The sequence below is a fragment of the Felis catus genome, chromosome A2 (assembly GCF_018350175.1).
Source record: "Felis catus isolate Fca126 chromosome A2, F.catus_Fca126_mat1.0, whole genome shotgun sequence".
In the NCBI taxonomy this organism is placed as follows: Eukaryota; Metazoa; Chordata; class Mammalia; order Carnivora; family Felidae; genus Felis; species Felis catus.
In genome coordinates this window covers 75,990,436-76,011,278 of record NC_058369.1, presented here as the reverse complement: position 1 = coordinate 76,011,278, position 20,843 = coordinate 75,990,436, and the positions used below count along the sequence as shown (strand labels likewise).

The following is a 20,843-nucleotide window of genomic DNA, read 5'->3' as shown; positions in this document are numbered from 1 at the left end:
CATTTGCCTCTGTGTGTTTTCATTCGGTGAAATATTACTGAGAGTCCAAGGCCATGGACAGCATGGCAACTGAGCCTTCACATTCAGCATTGATGTAATCATGGTCAATTCCACATTTCTAACTCTTACCCTGAGAGAGTCCTTGTGATGCCTTCTTTGGGGGCACTGGCCCCAGGGGAGCCACAGCCAGCGAAGGTGCCAGGTTATTTCTCCTTCCAAGGGCAGCAGATTCAGACTCACTTGGTTTAAGACATTCTGGTAGTGACAGTATCACATGTCATGTGACTGGCGGGTGTGTCAGACCTGGACCCGTGTCACACGTGCACCATGTTTCCTGATGTCACAAGAACCGCATGAAAGCTGCACTAACACGGGAAGGGAGGGTGCTGGAGGGGTTAAGTGCTTGGACTCTGGACCCCAAGTGCCTGGGTTTAAATCTTGGGTCTATAGCTATTTGAATTCCCTGTGCCTAATTTTCTCATTTGTTAAATGGACTTACAGTGACACGTCTCCTGGGGTTGTGTGGATGCGATGAGTTAATTGTGCTGGGCACACACAAGTCCTCAAAAGCATCAGCATCTACTGTTAGCAGCTCTAGTTTAGAAATAATAGAGAACACATCCTCACATACACACACACACACACACACACACACACACGCAAATTGTGTGCTGAGATTTACATGCAATACCATAGTGCCATTTACAACCATCCCAAATTAACTCAAATGCCCAATAAGAAAGCAAAAAAATAAACTAAATGATGTTGTATGATGGATTATTATGCATTTACCAAAAAGTGTATATTGGTAAAGAAATGGAAAATTAATCAGAGACTGTCACCGAAGGGGCGGCTGGCTGGCTCAGTCTTGATCTTGGGGTCATGAGCTGGAGCCCCACATTGAGTGTAGAGATTACTTAAATAAATAAAAACTTAAAAAAAAAGTGCTGTTGAAGAAGTATTCATGGCAGGACCATACTAAAATTGTTAAATTATACCTTCACATGGTTCCAAAAACCAAAACACTCTAAACATCGAACTAGGAAATCTTGCTTCAACCACTGTCTCTACCTCCTCACCTCTTTCAGGGTCACAGTTTTGTTTCTTGGGCATCTTTCCAGTTTTAATGTATACAAATATGAATTTACATACAAAATCAATAAATGCATACAGATCTAATGTTCTTCCTTCTAACACACAGGCAGAACACAACTTACATTATTCTGCACTTCTCACTTACACATCCTTGGGCCCTTTCTATGTCAGTATACAGGGACACTTAGCGGCACAGTATTTCCCTAGTGAATGCTTACCTTATAAAATACTTTCTAAGATCAGTACCCTGTGATCGACCAATGGATTGTTTCCTACCATTTGCTATTTTAAAATATGCTAAATTGGGGCGCCTCAGTGGCTCAGTCCATTGAGGTCTGAATTCCGCCCAGGTCATGATCTCACGGTTCCTGGGTTCAAGCCCCATGTCGGGCTCTGTGCTTACAGCTCAGAGCCTGGAGCCTGCTTAGGATTCTGTGTGTGTGTCTGTGTGTGTGTCTCAAAAATAAGTAACAAAAAAATTAAAATATGCTGAAATTATAATATTGTTTTATGTCACTTTGGACATGTGTACTGGTCATTTTGATAGTTATTGGTGTCTTGCCATCATGTGAGTACCACAGTGTAGGTGAATGTCAGAACAGTGCAGTCAAACATCAGGGTTTTGCTAATCCGACAGGTGAAAAATAATATTGCATCATGGTTTTAATTTGTTTTTCTCTCATGAGTATAGCCATCTTTTCATATATTGAGTTTATTTACATTTCTTTTTTTTGTGCAATATTTGCCCACTCCTTTGACTATGATTTTTTACTGAGTAATAACACTAAGAAATATGACACTCATTTATATTTGTGTGTTTATTTCTACAAACATGAGTGTAAAACAAAATGTTCAATGTATGGTAGGTGGGTGAAGAAATAAGTGATTGTTCATTTTTTTCCTTTTCTAGTGAATCCTTTTAAAGTAAAAGTTTTGACATATTAGAATAAAACAATGTCTCATTTAAAATCGGGAAGGATTTTGTGTTTATTTACAGTCAGCTTCAGTTTCTGTGAAACAGGTGCTTTTGGAGACCAAGTAGAGGTGGAAACAGCACAAGACCCACCAAATACAAAAAAGAAGGAAATTTAATTTTCATCCATTCCTTCATTTTCAGGGATTTCATTAGGCCTCTTTAGACCAAATACCCGGGCCTCTACTTAGAGATCTGGAACTGATCTGCAACTGTTTCTGTGTGTGGAAAGCACGGAGACAAAGGGGAAACTAGCAAATGACCCAGAGCCGTGTGGGTTGATTTCAGGGCCGGGTACTCCTAGCCAGTGTCCCCTGTGGCTTCCAATCCCCTCCCTTCCCCAACCTGACCTGGGCAGCCCTGGAGTGCAGACAGGGGGAGGGCCGTGGTGCAGGGGACAGTGTGGGGGGCAGGAGGGCGCTGGTGCGGTGGTGGGGTTTTCTTTTCTCAGGCTTTTCTTGTCTATGTGCTCTTTCAAATGTGGTTGATTCGTGGAAAATGCTCGAAGTCAAACCGGCCCCTACTGGTTGGGGCTGTGCAAGGGGTAATAGGTTTTGTCAGATAAAATAAGGGCAGTTAGACCACAGCCAAGTTTGCTCTTTTCCACAAGGCCACGGCTAATGAAAAGAAAATATCCATCTGCACAGACGTAAGACTGCTGTCAAACATACTCCTAGGCTGTGGTCGAGGGGTTCCCCTGTTTTATATCAAGTTCATTCCAAGTAGCTGCTTCATGAGTTGGGAATCGTATGACCAGGACTGTTGAGACGCTGCACCTTCAGTCCAGTCTGATGCCTCTGTTCTGCAGGGAACAGCCCGCAGACTTCTAGTATCCCGAGCTCCTGTTTTATACCAAGTTCATTCCAGGTATCTGCTTCCTGAGTTGGGAATTGTATGGCCAGGACTGTTGAGATGCTGTGCCTTCAGTGGCGCAGTAGGTTAGACGTCAGACTCTTGATCTTGCTCAGGTCATGATCTCAAGGTTTATAAGTTCTACCCCCGCACTGGGCTGGGCGCTGATGGTGTGGATCTTTCGTGGGATTCTGTCTCTCCTCCTCTCTGGCCCTCCCCATGTGCTTGTGCTCTCTCTCTCTCTCTGTCTCTCTGTCTCTCTCTCTTTCAAAATAAATAAATAGACTTAAAATTTTTTAAACCATTTTAAGACCTCCAGAGACACATGTCTTTAAATGCCAAGAGTTCAGGTTCACAAAACTGTAATTGTAAAGTTTTACTTTTACTTCTTGTAGGAGGAAGACCTTTGGTTAACTCGTGGTAACCTATCCAAATGGATGTCCCTTCTGTACTACTGAAAAATTGTATGCAGACTAAGAATTATTATCTACTGCTCCTCTTCCTCCACCTCTTTGCTAAGAAGTTGGCACATATTTTTTTCAACCGCAAATAACTGTGAGCTTTGGCACAGTCTAATGTACCTAATTTTAAAAATCGCTGTACCCAGTGAATGAGACCGGTGGGGACTTCTTAATGTCAAAGATCCCAGATGGTCATTGTTGTGTGCACAGTGGCCAGAGAGCGCTGCTATAACCACTGTGGGTCATGCCTCATGAGTCTTATATTAATCATACATGTGACTCTGACATTTCACTCTAGAATGATTTCTTTATGAAATATCTCTGAGGAAATAATAAATAATACTTGCTTTCCATTTTGTACCTTTCCCCCCTAAAAATAAGGGCAAAGTCTAAATGTCTGAGAGTAGAAGAAAAAATTAAATAAGTGTTATATTTCCACAAAGTATGTTGCATCCACTAAAATTATATTTATATAGTTTAGAACAGCATGGGAAATGCAAATTTTATAGAGTAAAGGCAAATATGTAATGAAAAAACGATATAGCATAGAATCATACTTGTGATACTAAATACAGTAAACACATATATGAAGATCAGAAAGATGAGATGAAAATAATAACCAGATGACTTAAATCGGTTCTGGATATTCTAAAATATGTACAAAAAACTGACTTTATAATTTTTAAATTATAATTATTAAGACGGGGTGGAAATAATATTGGCAGTATGGCCACAATGATGTGAAATTTCACACAGAAAACTAGCAGGAGACAAACTGAACTGTCAATACTAACGTGGCTATGGAATTTGAAGGACAGGTTCTTTGCTGTTCTGTGTACAGTTATTTTTTTTTAATGTTTATTCATTTTTGAGAGACAGAGGGTGAGTGGGGGGTGGGGGGCAGAGGGAGAGGGAGACACAGAATCCCAAGCAGGGTCCAGGCTCTGAGCCATCAGCACAGAGCCCGAGGCGGAGTTCAAACTCACAAACCACGAGATCATGACTGGGCCGAAGTCAGACACTTAACCGACTGAGCCACCCAGGCGCCCCTGTGTAGTTTTATATAAAGCATGCATTACTTTCACAATCAGGGAAGGGACAATGAAAGCGAGCAGTAGGAAGGGAAGGTAGCAGGTTAGGGATAGAACCTACTCACACGCAAAAGAAACTGCTTGCCTCACTTTTGCTTTACTTTTTTCAGATAATACACCTCAAATAGGACATTTCTTCTCCTGAGAATGTCTGCCTGCATTGTAGCCAGGAGCAAATCTGATGCAGGAGCATGAATAGCAGACAAGATTATGTTCCACTTCTTAACCTCATAAATGTCACACATTTGAGGTTAAAGTTGTGGCAAAATAATAGATCAAGGTATAGCCGTCGGAAGGTTTCAATTTCCAGCATATTAAACTGCTGTAAATCTTAGAGACACTGAGGCAGATTAAATCCTTTCTCAATTTGAAATGAGTCTCAGGAGGATGGTCATACCAAGTCTTCCTGTTTCTGGGGTTCCTTTCCACATGTCAGGCTAATGGCATTTGAGCCACATGTCCTGTAATTATTTGGGCATCCTAATTGAAGACAAACTTTTATTTTTTTATTTTTAAATTTTTATTCGAGAGAGAGAGAAAAAGAGAGAACGTGAGGAGGGGAGAGAAGAAGAGGGAGGGAAAGAAAGAGAGAATCCTAAGCAGACTCCATGCTCAGCACAGAGCCTGACATGGGGCTCGATCCCACGACCCTGGGATCATGACCTGAGCTGAAATCAAGAGTCAGATGTTCAACCGGCTGAGCTGCTCAGGCGCCCCGAAGACAAAGTTTTCATTAAAATATAATAATATGTATGCCTTGCATAATTTAAAAGTGAGATCTAGCAAGGGCTTCTGGCTCTGATCAAGTGAGGTTAACAAATCTTCTCCCTGAAAATCAATATAAAACTGTAGTAAACCAGTTAAACCAGCCCTTTCACCCTTAGGAAGTGTCCAAAGGCAGACAATAATCTGAGAAGTGCTTAGTTTTGAAAAGCTACAGAGTGCAGGGAACCACAGTCGTGCTCTGGCCTGGAGTGGATCCCATTCTTCCCCCGCCTCCCAATACCCAGCTCTCTGAGCATGAAGATTCTTCCAGTTGGGACAGGCCATGAGGACTGGCAGCAAAATTACACAGTGTAAGGGAGCTCAGGTAGTCTGGGGTGGCGAGTGATTTGAGGGTGAACTGACAGACTCAGTGGTGTGCAAGGAGGAAGGGCTAGAGGCTCTCCTGGTTTGAGATTATGGTCATGGCTGAGGCAATCACGTGCTTGGTTGAAGCTGCATGCACGCTTAGTGGAGACTCAAAGCCAGCCCAATACTCCTGGTTGACCCTGAGGCCATAGGCATATGCCGAGGCAATGTGAAGAGACTCAGCAAAGTGTATAAGCTGGGTAAGACTCAAAATTGCCTAAAGTATGAGGGGGCTACCCAGTACGTACAACATAAAGATTTGGCAGGGGATGGAAGTCTTCTTCAAAGTGCTTGACCACAACCCCTACCTGATCTTGGTTACCACTAGGCTATGTAGACACAAGGGTGATCTCCAGGAAGCTAAGCTTAGAAAGAAAATAACTTACAAAAGGAAACTGAGGAGAGTCATGAGCAGACACATGCCAGTTTGAGGGAGAAAGGATCAAGGTGCTGCAGAAGGGAGGGAGCCCCGGTTGTGGCGGAAGGTGAGAGAGAGCCGAACACACAGGGGAATGCCCAGGAGAACACTTCCCCAAAGCCATTGGCTGGGAAAATGAGAAGAAGTGATTTTCATGAATTTTTGCAATCAGTGGGGTTTAAAGACTGGAGGTTTACAGGTCCCTGGGCTTGGCTGGGATAGAACCCTGAGGGCATTGCCCTGCTCTTGGAGAGAAGGCAGGCAAACAATTCTGGGGCAGATGGTGCAATTCGAAGATCACCTAAGGCACATGGGGAGAGACTGTTGCTCTTCTTGGAACACATCTGTGAGAGGTGGCATTTGCAGAGACACCTCTCTGGGGACAAAATAGCCCATGGGCACCATTTCCCTCTCCTGCCTCTTGGCATAGGTGCAGAGACACCTGCTGGACACTGGCTGTTTAGCTTGCCGGGCTCCAAATCTTACCCCTCTGCGACTGCCCTCATGAATCAACCCTAAATCAGGCCCAGCCAGCACGGTGAGACTGTTTCCTAAGAACCAGTGCAAGCCCCCGCCACACCAGGTTTCCTAAGTTTGGAGTCTTAAAAGTCAGCAGGATTCGGTGGCATAGAGCCCAAAGTGCACTGCACTGCTCCAAGCAGGCAAGCAAACGAGGCAGACATCATTAAAAAAAAAAAAGCAATCTGAAAACCATCCAGGATGCAGGAAAGGAAATTATTTGCTCTTCTGGGAGTATTTCTCTAAGAGCAAGCAAGCATGGAGACCCTTCTCTGAGGAAAATGGAGCTGGCTGCCACAATTTTCCTCCCCCACCCCTCAGCATAAACCAACTTCAGTAAAGAGCACAGCCCCAAAACTGGCACATGGAACATTATCCAGAATAGATCACATACTAAGTCACAAATCAGGCCTAAACAACTACAAAAAGATTGAGATCATGCCATGCATATTTTTCTGACCACAATGCTGTGAAATTGAAGTCAACCACAAGACAAAATTTGGAAAGACCACAAATGCATGAAGGTTTAGCAACATGCTACTAAAGGATGAATGGGTCAACCAGAAAATCAAAGAAGAAATAAAAAATATGTGGAAACAAATGAAAATGAAAACACAATGGTCTGAAACCTTTGGGATGCAGTAAAAGCAGTTCTAAGGGGGAAGTTTATAGCAATACAGGCTTACCTCAAGAAGCAAGAACAATTTCAAATAAACAACCTAAACTTTCTAAAGGAGCTCTAATAAGAACAACAAATGAAACCTAAAGCCAGCACAAGAAGGGGGAATAATAATGATTAGAGCAGAAATATATGATATAGCAACTAAACAAAACCAGTAGAATAGGTCAATGAAACCAAGAGCTGGTTCTTTGAAAAAATTAATAAAATTGATAAAGCCATAGTCACACTTGTCAAAAAGTAAAAAGAAAGCACCCAAATAAATAAAAATCACAAATGAGAGAGAAGAAAAAACAACCAACACCACAGAAATACAAATTTTAAGAGGATATTATGAGCAATTATATGCCAACAAACTGGGCAGCTGGGAAGAAATGGATAAATTCCTAGAAACATATAAACTAACAAAGCTGAAACAGAAAGATATAGAAAACTTGAACAGAGTGACAACCAAAAAAGAAATTGAATCAGTAGTCAGAAAACTCCTACCAAACAAAAGTCCAGGACTAGGCAAATTCTACCAAACATTTAAAGAAGAGTTCATACCTATTCTTCTCAAATATTCCAAAAAATAGAAATGGAAGGAAAACTTCCAAATTCATTTTACAAGGCCATTATTACCCTGATTCCAAAACCAGATAAAGACTCCACTAAAAAAAGAAAACTACCGGTTTTCTTTCTACACCTGCTGAACATGGATGAAAAATTCTCAACAAAACTATCAAATTGATAGTACGTCAAAAGAATCATTCACCACAATCAAGTGGGATTTATTCCTGGGCTACAAGGGTGGTTCAATATTTATAAATAAATTAACCTGATATACCACTTTAATAAAAGAAAGGATCATAACCAAAGGATCATTTCAGTAGATGCGGTAAAAGCATTTGACAAAGTACAACACCCATTCATGATTAAACCCTCAACAAAGTAGGGGTAGAGGGAACATATCCAACATTATAAAGGCTGCATATGAAAAACCCGTAGCTAATATCATCCTGAATGGGGACAAACTGAGAGATTCATGTATGGTCAGGAAGAGAGGGATGTCCACCCTTACCACTGTTATTTAACATAGTATTGGAAATCCTGGCCTCAGCAATCAGACAACAAAAAAAATAAAAGGCATCCAAATCAGCAAAAAAGAAGTCAAACTTTCACTGTTTGCAGACTACATGATACTGTGTATAGAAAACCCAAAGACTCCACCAAAAAGTTGCTAGAACTGTTACACAAATTCAGCAAAGTTGCGGGATACAAAATTAATCTACAGAAATCTGTTACATTTTTATATATCAGTAATGAAGCAGAAGAAAGTGAAATAAAAGAAGCAATCCCATTTATAAATGCACCAAAACCATAAAATATCTAGGAGTAACCTAAACAAATAAGTCAAGGAACTGTACTCTGAAAACTATAAAACACCGATGAAAGAAATTGAATAGGATGCAAAGAAATGGAAAAACATTCCATGCTTACAGATTGGGAGAACAAATATTGTTAAAATGTCTATACTACCCACAGCAATCTATACATTTAATACAATCCTATCAAAATATCACCAGCGTTTTTCACAGAGCTAGAACAAAGAATCCTAAATTGCATGGAATCACAAAAGGCCCCAAATTGCCAAAGCCATCTTGAAAAAGAAAAGAAAAGCTGGAGGCATCACGATTCTGGACTTCGAGTTATATTACAAAATTATAATCATCAAGACAGTATGGTACTGGCACAAAAACAGACACTTAAGTCAGTAGAACAGAATAGAGAACCCAGAAACTGACCCACAATTGTATGGTCAACTAATCTTCAACAAAGCAGGAAAGAACATCCAATGGAAAACAGAAATTCTCTTCAACAAATGGTGTTCAGAAAACCGGACAGCACCATGCTAATAAATGAACCCGGACCACTTTTTTACACCATACACAATAATAAAATCAAAATGGATGAAAGACCTAAATGTGAGACAGGAAACCATCAAAATCTGAGAGGAGAACACAAGCAGTAACCTCTTTGACATCAGACATTGCTTTGACATAGCAACTTCTTACTAGATATGTCTTCTGAGGCAAGAGAAACAAAGCAAAAATAAATTATTGGGACTTCCTCAAAATAAAAGTCTTCTGCAGAGCGAAGGAAACAATCAACAAAGCTAAAAGGCAGCCTTTGGCATGGGAGAAGTTATATGCAAATGACATATCTGATAAAGGATTAGTATTCAAAATACATAAAGAGCTTATAAAATTGAACACCCCCAAAAATGTTCCAGTTAAAAGTTGGGTAGAAAACATGAATAGACATTTTTCCAAAGAAGACATCCAGATGTCTAACAGACACATGAAACGATGTTCCACATCACTCATCATCAGGGAAATACAAATCAAAACCACACTGAGATACCACCTCACACCTGTCAGAGTGGCTAAAATTAACAACACAGGAAACAACAGGTGTTGGTGAGGATGTGGAGACAGAGAAACCCTCTTACACTGTTGGTGGGAATGCAAACTGATGCAGCCACTCTCAAGAACAGTGTGGAGATTTCTCACAAAATTAAAAATAGAACTAGCCTACAACCCAGCAATTGTATTACTAGGCATTTACCAAAAGGATACGAAAATACTGATTTGAAGGGACACATGCACCCTGATGTTTATAGCAGCAGTATCAACAATAGCCAAATTATATAAAGAGCCCAAAAGTCCATCGATTGATGAATGGATGAAGAAGATGTGGTATATATAAACAATGGAATACTACTCAGCTATAAAAAATAATGAAATCTTGTCATTTGCAAGGACCTGGATGGGGCTGGAGAGTATGCTGAGTAAAAGAAATCATTCAGAGAAAAACAAATACCATATGATTTCACTCATATGTGGAATTTAAGAAACAAAACTGAGGAACATAAGGGGGAAAAAAAAGACAGAGGAGCAAACTGGAAAACAGACTCCTAACTATAGAGAGAAAACTGAGGGTTACTGGAGGGGAGGTAGACAGGGGGATGGGTTAAATATGTGATGGGGACTAAGGAGGGCACTTGTTGTGAGCACTGAATGTTGTATGTAAGTGATGAAAACACCTAATATTACACCTGAAACTAATATTACACTGCCTGTTAAGTAACTGGAATTTAAATAAAAATTTGGAGAAAGAAAAAAAGTAAAGAAAAGTATGACAACAATAAATTAACAAATAGCGATCTAAAAAAGGAGACAGAAATTACAAAAAAAGAACAGATATTTTTAAAAATCTGAAATGGAAAAGCGTTATAGTCAAAGTGAAATATTCACTAGGGGGCTTTAAAAGAATAATGCAGTCAGCAGAAGAAACAATCTTAATATCAGGGAACTTCCTCAACCTGGTAAAGGGCATCTGTGAAAACCCATAGCTAACATCATACGTAATGTGGAAAGACTGAACACTTTTCCCCAAAGACCAGAAACAAGACAAAGATGTCTACTCTTGACACTTCTATTCAACATGGTATTAAAGGTAGACAGTGCACGTAGGAAAAAGGTAAAGATATCTAACAGATTGCAAAGGAGAAGTTAAAATGTCTTTATCCACAGATAACATGCTTCTGTACATGGATGATCCCCCTAGAATCTACATGCACATGCGCACACACACACACACACACAACCCAAAAGTAGAACTAATCAGCAAGGTTAGCATTGTCACATGGTACACATTCAATTTAAAAACATCAGTTGTATTTCTATATACCAGCATGAAAAACTCGAAAATGAACTATGATGCTTTAATACTTTTCAAAATTTTTATTAAAAAGAAGAAAAATTGTGTTTCAAGTCTATGGACCATACATAGACTCACTATATAATTGATCATCTAAGCAGGAACACTTCTGAGACATGAGAGGTGCCTGGGTGACTCAGTCGGTTAAGCATCTGACTCTCGATTTCTGTTCAAGTCATCATCTCAGGGTTTGTGGGATCGAGCCCAGTGTCAGGCTCTGCACTGAAAGTGTGGTACGTGATTTGAGATTCTCTCTCTCTCTCAGCTATATTCATATTTATATTTAGTATATTGATACTAAAATTCAAGCCATTCCATTAAAAGGAAAAATACTAACATTTTAATTTTTGGTGACTCTGATTTCTTTCTCCCTTCTCATTCCTTCCTTCCACAGTTACAAATCTACTAAGTACCGGCACTGCCCTGGGTGCTGGGGAAGGAAAGTCAAGAGCAGGCGAGCAGCCCCAGATGCCCTCTTGTCCCCCAGGCGCCAATCAGCCCTGTGTCAGTCCCAGGACAGCAGAAGCACAGACTCCTGTGTAGTTTTTAGCCACCGGCCTAATGAGTGAGCCCTGCTTTAGAGGAGAATCTTCTTTTCTAGACATGTTAATTCCAACAATAAGTTTAATTTTAATTCTTTCCTAACTTGCATATTCAGACAATGAAAATATAATACAATAGAGTAAGTCACACTGAACCCTCCTTCTCTCCCAACTATTTACCTGCATTTTGTCTTGAACAAAGCAGCTACCTGAACACCGGGACCATGTTCCAGGTCCGCTCCATAATCCAATGAACTGGTCATGCTCCCAACCACCACTAGGTGGGGGTAAAAGTCAGAGGCAGGAAGCCAATGCATTCAGGACTGGAAAGTTTGATGAAGAATGTCTAAGGTGTAACTCCTCCCATTATCATTATCCGGCTGTTCTGAACTTCTAATTGGGTAAAGATATCAGCACCAAGAACTTTTATGAGTCCTAGAAAAATAAAAGCTAGATAAAAGCATGAACAACAATGCGAAGTCCCTTTTTTCAGAAGAATGACTCCTATGACATAAAAAAACCTCAATGAGATAACCCTCATAGCGAGGTAATGAAAAACTGAATACTTATATTGAGTATCTGCCGCCTGAGAAAGAGATTGGCTGCTAGTTCATATCTGTATTTTGTCTGACCCCATGCTTAGATCCAACATAGTCCAGAGAATATCAAGTTAGGGTTTCTAATTAAGTAAATACATTAGTGCTGAGAACTTTTACTAGTGTTAGAAAAATAACAGCCGTGCAAAAGCACGGACTAAACTGTGAACTGCCTTTATGCCAAAAGAGCAAGTCCTATGACATACCAAAGATCTCCCTGAAGTAACCCTCATACTGAGGTAATGAGAGTTTGATACTTCTTTGACCTTCTGCTGACTGAGAAGAGAAATTCTGCCAATTCACATCTGTAGTTCATCTGACCCTATGCTTCCTGATTTAACCTGCTTTAATGTCAAATACGAATAGCCCAGGATATCAAGTTACTTCGAGTTCCAATGATTCACTATGTCACATTGCTGGGCCTTTGATCTTTCACATGCCTCTTTCTGCCTGGAATCTGCTTTACTATCCTATGCGTGTGTGTGTTTCAAATAGTTACTAAGCTCAATATGGGGAATGAAATAACGCAGTCTCTCTAACTCAAGTTTCCACCCCCGTGATACAACGAGGCCAGGTCAGGGCTGAAGGCAGTGCAGCCCTCACAGGTGGGAGAAAGGTGCTAGGAAATGCAGAGAATGTTTTCCCAGGAGCCAGAGGGTGGGGGTGCGGTGGGACAGCCTTCTCTCCCGTGAGTGGAGAGCAGGTCTGCAGAGGGACAGTGTGACAAACAGAAAAAGCAAGCTGCCCGAGGGCTTGATGGCTTGGGCTCACAACGTTTTCAGCAAAGCTAAGAAGAGAACACACGGAGACGGTACCAGGAGGTCGGACAACTGGTTAATGAGGTCAAAATGGTGCTTTCCGCCAGGCTCAGGACCCAGGACTTCCTTAATCCTTTCTGCCACTGAAGGCTTCTGGGCAGGGGAAGAGGTGGTCAATGCTGCATTTCCATTAATACTGAGAGGCCCCACATGGATCAGCTGTGAGCGCGGATTCCAGCATTGAGCCGGGGTTCAGATCCCACCACCTCCTACTCCTCCAGAGACCTTGCACAAATGATTCCCCTCTCTGTGCCTCAATCTGATGGTCTCTGAAATAGGGATAATGAGACTCCCACCTCATCGAGTGGTTTGAGGAAGCCATACGACAATGCAATTGTTATATTTGACATGGCGCTCTGGCGGGGCAGGGAGAGGGTGACCGAGGCAGCAAATGGCTGCAGAAACCAAAGCAGGAAATGCTGAAGGAAAGGTGGAGAAGACAGGAAGTGGTGCAATGAATGAGGTAAAGGAGGCAGAAACACAGAGGGTGGAAATGGCCTGGAGAAGGCAGGGATGTGAGGCCTAAGAAAGGGCCGAGTCCCCAGGGAGGCTCTGCTTTCTTCACGGGCAACAGCTCAGAGAGAGCTGCACCCTCAGACACGGGGACCCGGGAGGAAGGTCGGGCTAGGGGATGACGGGTAAGAAGAGGAGCGGACCCTTCCCCTCGTCTGCCTGTCGTCTGACATGCAGATGGCCGTCACACGGGTTCTGTGTCCCCGGGTTACACGTATTTTACACTCTGTGTCTCCCCACTGCTCCCACATCAAGACCACATCTCGGTTATTTCCGTCTCCTACGTGCCTGCACTGTGAGATGTCTGCTCAGCAGCGTTCTGACAGGAGAGGGAGGGAGGGCTGAGCTTTTGAATGATGGATGAAAACACAGACGATAATCACATTTTTGTTACCTGCTTCAGATTCAGGAGGAGAATAAAACTGGCCATCAGAAAGACCTCCAGGTATGAGTGCCGCCCTCTCCGAAGCATCCTGAACTATCAGGAGTCCTGGAAGGGAAGAAATTCAGAGGCCGAGAGTGACATCACGGTTCTGGTAGCTTCTCGGTGAGGTTAGGCACAATAAAATGGTGTCGTTGCTACGCTAAAAAAGAGAAAAACCCTTGTCAGAAAGAAAATCTTTCAAACAAAAAATAGGTTTTATTATTACGCTATGAACCAGTGCTGTGAGGGCACGTGGCAGCGGACTTAAAAACCTGCCTGTGACTCAGGGGATTCTTTGAGTCAGTATTTATGGCCTCTTTCCCTGGAGAACACTTTCCTCCCTGCAGAAATCACCATAATCAAAACCAAAGCACAAAGCAAAACCACCTGGTAGGTCATACAAATGGCCTCCAGTATTCACTTCGTTAGGGAAATAGCAAATGTAAGGCACAAAAAGTGGAGAGACTTGTATAAATGTGGAAAGCGTCAGTAAGATGGGGAAGAAAGATTTATTATTTAAAAAGGTCCCCCCAGAAAAGGGAATTGAACAAACACAGAAAAGGGGAGGAACTGATGTGGAAGCTCAGGACGGGCGCCCGCGAGCACAGGGAGCATCGGCGGCGAGTCTCGTCCGGAGCGGAGCGAACACGAGAGAAGCTGGAGGAAGCTGCGGCCGAATCGCAGGTGCAGGTGTGAGCTCACTGCCTGCTCGTGACCGTGAGCGTACCCTCTGCTCCACGTTTTCATCGGCGCCAGTTCTGCCCTGTTAGTGCCCTTGAACGTGGTGGCATCACTCTCGCATTCAAGCCCCAGTGACACTAACAGCTGATATGCTTTCACCCAAGCTCGATTTGATGTTTATACCAAGTCCAAAAGCGACTTCCATTAGCTGTCCCTGCCCTGCTCCACAACAGGTTTTCATACAAGCACAGAGGACACACGACAGAAGACTTATCTAGGTCTGATTCAGGTGTTTAAAATGCACTCTTGAATAATAATTGTGTTCTTCTAGATTTCTACTCTGTAAATGAGATTACTCAAAATAAATCCATTTACATGTTTAGTCATTCTCCGTTATCCCTTGAGGTTACAATCATACTTCACTTTCTCTAGGACATAGGACCTTATTTTTCCTATTTTGCAGGGCAATCTGAGCCAGAAGCATGAAGGACACCACCACGGCACGTGGTAAAAGGCCTGGGTCTCTGTACTGAGTTTCAAACATGTCACCACCAGAGGGCAGATGTGGCCCGTGGGCTTCCACTCAGGCCATCATGCAGAGAGGAATTCTAGCCCCATACTGAATCATGCAGCTCAGTCCATCACTGGGCCTTCCTGGTCAGTATCCACATGAGTCCACGCAGGAGATGACGGCCGCCCCGCAGGGCTCATGGTCACAGATCGCTAGGAGTCCCTCCGCTACTCACAGGGGGAGGTGGACCCTGAGCTGAGCACACGTGTCTGGCTGCTGTCTTCCCCCTCCCGCCCTCTGGGTTCCTCACTCACCCACCACTCTCCCCCACCAGGCACCCCCTGTGCCAATTGGGGCCCCTTCCAGGCCACCGCCTGCTGTAAGGTAGCAACGTGAGACTTGGCAGGATCGCGGACTCTGAGACTTACTGTCTCAGCTCAGCCTATCGTGTCTGCCATCCCTGTGTCCCTAAGGAACAGTCCTCTTCAGATGCACAAAGGGCTTGGTGTCCTGGGACCGCCATCACTGGGGATAAGGAGGTGCTGGCTGTTTCTGCTGTCTGACTGTCCCTCTCACCAGGGCTCACACTTTCTTCCAGAGAAGTCTGGCCTCACAGCTCCAGAGAGGAGCCACGTGCTCTCACTGTCCTGTCCTCCGCCCTGCTCTGGATTTCTGCTGGGTCCTCTGCACGGTGGAGACCCGAGACCCGCCTACCCCACCCAGTGTGGCTCCCTTCAAATCTGACTTCCAGGCTCTTCCTTCTGGCTCGGTCCCCAGCCCATCTGAGGAGCCTAACCTGGGAGACACTTACTGTTTTCCTCTTCCGCCTCTTGAGGTAACACTTTGAAATCCAGGAACCACGTCTCAATCCAGGCAAGGAGGAACGAAATGATGGGGAGCACGTAGCCGAAAGCCCCTTGAGAGAAAAGCTGGAAGGACAGACGTGACCAGGAGAGGGAAAGGCAGTTACCAGGAGCTCACACTGGAACACGAGCCTTCGCCAGTATAGACGGTAATTGTACAGAAAACGTGGGAGGCTGTACCTTTGAGAGGATCACTTTTGCAAGTAAAAAGGCACTGGTCACTGCTGTCGTCAGCTGAAAGACACATAACCCAGCACCATTTGAGTTAGACATTTTACGCTGGGAAGCCCCCTCCTCACAAAGAGACCTGTCGGCGCCAGAAGCACCTAAGGCCTGGAGCAGCTCTGCCAGCCGGGGCCCTCCCATATCACCCTGTCCCCAGCCCTTAAACGCAGACGGGGCCACAGTGGGCTTCTCCGTGGTGCCCGATCCCTGACTGGCTGCTCATGCTACCCCCTCCTCCCTCGGTCTAGCCGGTCAGCGACCCACCTCCCTTGGTCTAACAGGCTGGTGTGCTGGGACACTCAGGTTTGTCCCCCACAAGGTCCAACCTGCAAAGACCTCTCCCCACAGGAGGGACCCCTGGAATACAGAGCCAGGGCTCCCTCTGGTGGTTGGGGAGCCCAGAGACAATCCCAAGGGACCTGGGCCTTGTCCCTCCTTCCCCCAACTAGGATCCTAGCAATGTGACAGCTGACCAGTGTGATGCCCACAGTAGCCTTGACTGACAGAATGGAGGTCAGGGGACATGGGTGTCAAGCTCAGGAAGTATTAACCAAGTGCGGGGTCAGCATTGTTAGCAAACTGCCACACACACACACACACACATACACACACACACACACCAGCCAGGTGAGCTACCTAGAGGAGGAGGCATTTTAATTCTGACACTAAGTACATTTACAGTCTGACATTAAATGCAATGTAGTACTAATGTCCGTGTGTCATCAAACATCTGACAACCTTCATAATCAGCAATGTCTTCTTACACGAGCTGCATTTTGTTACTTTTCTTACTGACATATTTATAGTTATAGGTACATAAACTAATAGATCATATAGAACAGAAAAGTCCAGTCATTGGTCTAATATCTATACAAGAGAATTCTCAGTATGTTTCATTTTATTAACTTTTTTTCCCTACATAAGTCAGGACTCAACATCAGCTCATCAGGAGTGAACATCATGACTTTTCTCCACCAGTGCCCATTCAGTTTTCTTATTGTATTCAGTGTAGAAACAGTACAACTTAGTTTGTCATTTTCCCAGTAACTGAAAACGTCTCTACCAACTTATTTCTGAATATGGTGCAGGGATCTTCTACGGAAATGCCAGGAGACGCCGAGTGATCGACGAGTTCACAGAAGTCTAGAAACACTAACGCCAGGATTAGTGTGGGTGAAAATCTCAAACTGAATATAACAAGAAATGGTACAGGGCTTTTTATAATATTGGAGAAGACAAGTTGTTTTTTTTTAATTTTTAAAAAATTTATTCACTTTTCAGAGACAGAGTGTGAGTATGGGAGGGGCAGAGAGAGACACACACACACACAGAATCCAAAGCAGGCTCTGAGCTGTTAGCACAGAGCCGACGGGGCTTGAACCCACGAACCATGAGATCATGATCTGAGCTGAAGTCAGACACTTAACTGACTGAGCCACCCAGGCACCCCAGAAAGATAAGTTTTCTTAAGCAGGACTCCAAATATGCAATGTATGTGGTAAAAAAAATCTGGCTACAAAATTGAGAATCTGTATTAATGAAAGTACTTTAGACAAAGTTTAGACCATTGATAGATTAGCTGAGGATAGTTGTGAAAGTTAAAACTCATAAAAGATAAATATCTAAGAGATAAATTCATTCAAATCAACAAGTGATTAATAAAGATTCCTAAAATCTTAATTAATTTTAATATTTTAACGTATATAACATTTTATCTTTATTCGTATGGATGACATAGTTGTACTAACATATTATAGTAGTATTTGCTTCATGTATATTTGTTTTTATAAGAATAATATATTACTGTTAATAGGAAATATAATTATAACTAACATCTTTATTTGCCTGACACTTTCCTAAGTGTTCTCCCTGTATTAAATTATTTAAATTTTAGGGGCACCTGAGGGGCTCAGTTGGTTAAGCGACCAACCCTTGATTTTGACTCAGGTCACGATTCAGGAGATTAAGCTCTGCATCAGGCTCTGCTTGGAGCCTGTTTGGGATTCTCTCTCTCCCTCTCTCTCTGCCCTGCCCCCACTTGCTCTCTGGCTCTGTCTCAAAATAAATGAATAAATGTAAAATTAAAACCAAAAAATTACTTAAATTTTATAAGCCAATACAGTATTTGCTGATTTCCCTTTTCGCAGACGAGGAAGCTGAGATTCAGGCAATGAGAACCGGGTCCGGTCACACGGCCAGGAAAAGTGGGCTCGGCCGTGGGCAGCCTGGCTCCTCTGGGTGCTGTAGCCTCTGCCGCCGGCCTCCTTTCTGCTGCGCCCAAAGGGCACGGACGGCCAAGTGTCTGAGGGACAGACTTTAGTGGGTGCCAGGTACAAACAGAGACCCTCAGCTTCCTCATCAGCGGCCCAGGGCAATAACCTGCTGAAACAATGTGATCCTGTTTGGTGGCCATCAGGTTGGTAAAAACTATGATGTCAGATAATAAGCACAGTATTTAGAGACAAGGTGTATGTGTATTTCCTGGCAGCCGCAACCCCGGGATGACGTTCCCAGGGAAACGCGACTCCCAGCGTGCAGAGACCCCTGAGGTGTGGGTGCCAGCCTCGCTGGTGACAGCCAGTATGCGCAGCAGGACAAGTGTCTGTCACTGGCGGTGGAGGGATTCATGCAGTGGCTGCAACCGGCGGCAGAAGGAGCAGCACAGAGGAGCAGTGAACCTAGTGGATGGACAGATGGACAGATGGATTGACAAGAATGAGATTCCATTTATATAGATGTAAAGATGCATTATTCACGAGCAATTCTCTGTAGTTTTCACAGCTACATAAGACCCCAAATATACCAGTCAATCCTCTCGTTCAAGACTGGGGAAACGGGGGCCTTGCAAAGAGGAGATGCTGACCTAAAACTCCCAAGCACACCTGAGTACACAATTGAAAAGCAGGTTTCCTGCCTAGGTTTTCTGGGCTCTTCCACTCACTAAGCTGAGTTATTTGCTGTAGTAGACTTCACTTACCTGGGCTCCAATGCAGAGCATAAGGTGTAGGACATACCTGCAATGGCCAGCAGGGAGTGCTAGAAGGCAACATAAATAACACGAACTAGTGTAGTGTGTAACCTCGGGAAGCACATTATAGAAAAGGAATGCGAAGTATGACAAGATGACCCTTTGCATTCACAGCAACAGCAAAACGAGGACAGAAATGAATCCCTGAAATACAAACATCCGAGTGGGTTACTTAGGTTACTCAGGGCACAGGGGCTTTGAGAGCCTGGCAGAACTGAAGTTCTTGCTGTGCTCTCTCTTAGCCAGGCAATCTCCAGGAAGTTACTTAACTTCCCTGATCCTCTGTTTCATCTGTAGCATGGGATGAATAACACCTACGTTACGCTTGCAACGACAGAATCAATATGTACAATGTTTGATGTTCAATAAAGGGTATTTGTTATTATTTAACAGGCCAATGATTTCTGTTATGATCTTTAAAAACAGTCTCTCACAGAAGGCAATCAACTGTTAATTCACAAGTGCTAGAGGAAATTTCTACAGGTTCTGAGGTCCAGCACTGTTAACTGAATGATTGTGCTTCAAGAACAGCTCACGCTCTTTGCTTACTGGCACGTGAGAGTTATTCCAGAGTTCTGCAATCTTCCTGAAATTTTCCTCATGACCCCTACTCTTTAGAGCTTAAAAGAAATGCTCTCTCTCTCTTTCGCTCCCTCAGCCCCTCTTAAGGTAAGTTTTGCTGATTGAATAAAATCTAGTACTAATACTATGTTCGTTTCAGGGCTGTAGCTCCATCGTTTTTCTTGAACATTCTGGTGGAGGAATTTCTCTTGTTGCATTTTGTTTTCAGAATTCTCTTTCTGCTCTTGTGTGCTGGCAGATGCATACCTTCTTGATTTTGAAACCATGCCCCATCTGGCCTAGCAGGGATTTTCCGGGACCGCAGACGCGTGTTCTTGCCTGGGAAGGTCTGCTCTCGGAGCTGCTCCTGTGACAGCCTCGTGTCCCCTGCACGTGGTCTCTGAGCAGAGGATGGTCAGCCAGAGTCCCTGACCTTCCTCCCTTCCTGGCTTCGGTGATGACACCTGTTATTGTACTCTTTTTTTTGCTAATTGTCATTATTACCGGTGGGAGATGATGGCTCATTGGGGATTTGCTCGCATTTGCCTGAATTTCAGATAAACAACAAATAATTATGTAGCTTAAAAATAATTATGTGGTTTATGTCCAAATATTGCGTAGCACTTCACACTTTTTTTTCCCATGAAATCTGGTGAATCTATGCGAGGCTACTTTTTCACTTGAGGAGCCACAAAAATCTTCTCTCAAATTATTGTGCTACACACACACACACACACACACACACACACACACACATCCATTTACCTTGGAGGAGAGAGAGTCAAATGCAGACCAACCTAACTGATCCTAATGTTTTTCTAATAAGGTCGGTCAATGATTAGCACGTTTGCTCAGCTATTTAAAGGAGTCCAATGTGAGGAACGTCCAAGGAGCCTGACGGCCATCATTTGTAGACTGAGAACACTAATGTGTGCCGCATAGAACTGTATTATTTCCAAGGATGCCGAAACCGAGGTTAACGTTTCTAAGGGGCCTGGTCCCGTGCCTCATGCGTAGTGGGTGCTCTGATGTAGTTATTGGTTTTGATATGACAAATGACAGGTCCACTCAATGAGAAGTGCCCACCGTAGAGAGGAGGG

At 43.4% G+C, this 20,843-nt stretch overlaps 1 long non-coding RNA gene across 1 annotated transcript; it reads right to left on the bottom strand.

The window, feature by feature from the left end:
• Positions 1 to 13,682: 13,682 nt before the first annotated feature.
• LOC105260370 lies at positions 13,683 to 16,190 on the bottom strand. Its single transcript, XR_890039.4, has 3 exons — positions 16,110 to 16,190; positions 15,878 to 15,995; positions 13,683 to 13,940 (listed from the first exon to the last, which is right to left on the bottom strand). It is a non-coding gene; the product is annotated as an uncharacterized LOC105260370 (long non-coding RNA).
• Positions 16,191 to 20,843: the final 4,653 nt, after the last annotated feature.